The sequence below is a fragment of the Vulpes lagopus genome, chromosome 6, assembly GCF_018345385.1.
Source record: "Vulpes lagopus strain Blue_001 chromosome 6, ASM1834538v1, whole genome shotgun sequence".
Lineage (NCBI taxonomy): Eukaryota > Metazoa > Chordata > Mammalia > Carnivora > Canidae > Vulpes > Vulpes lagopus.
In genome coordinates this window covers 81,183,627-81,186,129 of record NC_054829.1, presented here as the reverse complement: position 1 = coordinate 81,186,129, position 2,503 = coordinate 81,183,627, and positions in this window count along the sequence as shown.

The window sequence follows — 2,503 nt, the reverse complement described above, 5'->3', positions numbered from 1 at the left end:
CTTGGTTTCTATTCCCCCTTTCTCAGGCTCATCTCTTCTCTCCTTCCTTCTCTATCCTACTAAAGAATGAGAGACACAGACAAATGGAGGTGATGCTGTCTCTCTATAGCGTGTCTGAATTCTGTGGAGCTAAGGTACAAAGTGGAGCAAGGATGGCCCATGGCTCCCCCCCTAGTCACTTAGTGTCTTTTCCCTAGTTTCTCTTAAAAAGAAAAGGAACTACCTCGTATACATCAGTGTTTTAGATGCCAGTTTTGTTTTGTTTTGTTTTGTTTTTAGATGCTAGTTTTATCTCAACTGTCTTGCCTCTCAAAGACAAACAAATAAGAAAGGGAGAAATGGTCAGGTCAGGAGGAAAGAGCTGTGTGAATGCTGATGTTACTTGTGCCCATCCTGTCTCACGGATGCCGTGTGACATGCAGACACAGCCATTCTTATGCTGCAGAGGGCTTGTTCTGTGACACTGGGCATGTGATTCTTTGATTTCCAGTATTCTACTCTTTGAGTTCAGCTTTCCAAACATGATTGGATATTCCACTGTGGGGATTCAGTTGTGGATCTTTTGTGTAGTATAAGGTGTGCTGGAGTTCCAACATGCTGTCCTTTCTCTCTTGTGGGTCTGGGAGCAGGATATGAGGGAAAAGATGGTCCTAGGCAGATGGGATGTCTTAGTTCCCCTCCTTGATGGCAGAAGTGCATGTATTAGGTTCTCCAAGACCAACATTCCCCAACCCATTCAATGATGTTGAAAGGAAAAGGTCAAGTCCTGCAGGGGAGAGGGTGGCACATTATTACTTGGGAAGAAATCTGCGAGGTCCTACATGTGGCCGCCACCCCTGCATTGTCAACTTTACACATAGTGGGGCCTTAGGTCAATGAACTTGTCTTATTTTATTCCTGTGGGTTTGGTGAATGGAAACATATTTTCCCATTGGAAACAAGTACCACACTTCAGAGATGTTTAATCAGAAGATCTGGTTGGTCTTTGGCAGAGAGTGGCTCTTATCTCCAAGTTTATTTATCCATAACAATTTCTTCACTACATTTCCCATCACTGATACACACCATAAATTTAAAGAGACCAGCTAGTCAAATGACTTAAAGCTTAGGACAGTAGACAGCTAAGTTAATGTGGGAGACCAGAACACTAGGTACTGACTATGTAATGGATAATATTTTAGATTTAAAAGGGCTTGAGAATCACTAAGTTAGATCCAATGTAACTTTTCACAAGTTTGAGCTGCTATTGAATGGGCTCCTCTTGTAGAAGAGCACAGCACGGTAGCAGGAGGCCCCACTTCCCCTAGGCCTGAGCTCCTCCTGCATCTCTTGCCACCTGAACCAGGAGGAGACCTCTTGAGGAATCTCTTGGCGGTAGTCCTTTTAATATGTCTGCACTGATAGTGTTTGTGGTATTTGTCTGCAAGCAGTTCTTGTTTTCTTTCTCTTCGTTTTCCTGCGTGCTAGGAAAATGGAAGACCAAAGCAGAGAAGAGTTGGTGAGGATGGAGACCTTTCCATACTGTGATTTCTTCTTAGCTGTCTTAACTCCCTTCTTTGTGCTTGCAGGCCACATAATGGACATTATTCTTCTAGTTAATAAAATGTAACTTTCAGATTTTGTGGAGTCCATCTCTGCCTTTCACTGAGGCCACAAAAGTGCTGTGTGGGGCATTCAGGAATGGCATTAGCTCTGGTAAGATTTCCAGCCCTGCCACCTACCTTCTCGGTCCGATTTCCCCATGGACCGTTGCTCAATACTCATTTATGAAAGACCTTAGATGGCCTTGAAGAGCTCATTTGAGATCCACAAGTCTTAATTTTATCCTGGGATCTGCCACCAATGCCTTGGACAGTTAATTGGGTTTCTCTGGTTCTCTCTTTCACTCATTTATATATGGGATTATTATTATTATTATTATTATTATTATTATTATTATTATTTTTATTTATGATAGTGACAGAGAGAGAGAGAGAGAGAGGGGCAGAGACACAGGCAGAGGGAGAAGCAGGCTCCATGCACCGGGAGCCCGACGTGGGATTTGATCCCGGGTCTCCAGGATCGCGCCCTGGGCCAAAGGCAGGCGCCAAACCGCTGCGCCACCCAGGGATCCCCTATATATGGGATTATTAAATAAAACCTTTTTCCCCTTTTGAAGATGTTAGCTGCTTATTTTAAGGAATTCAGTTCACATATTTAAAATACGCACTGCATACATGTAAAACATTCTAATAGATACTGGGTGAGGGCGAAAGCGATGGAAAGTAAAAAAAAGGAGCTAAGAACTGTATGATGAAGGTGTTATCCCCATTTTACATGCAAGAAAACTGAGGCGTGGAGGGGTTAGTGACATAACACAAGGCCACCAACCTAGGAAGATCTGGCATTCAAACACAGGTCAATTTAATATTGAAGGCTCTGTCCTTCTTATTGTCCTATGTTTGCTATAAAAATGGTTGGAAAATGGCTTCTGTCCCCAAGGGACTCTCAGTGTAGTGATAGT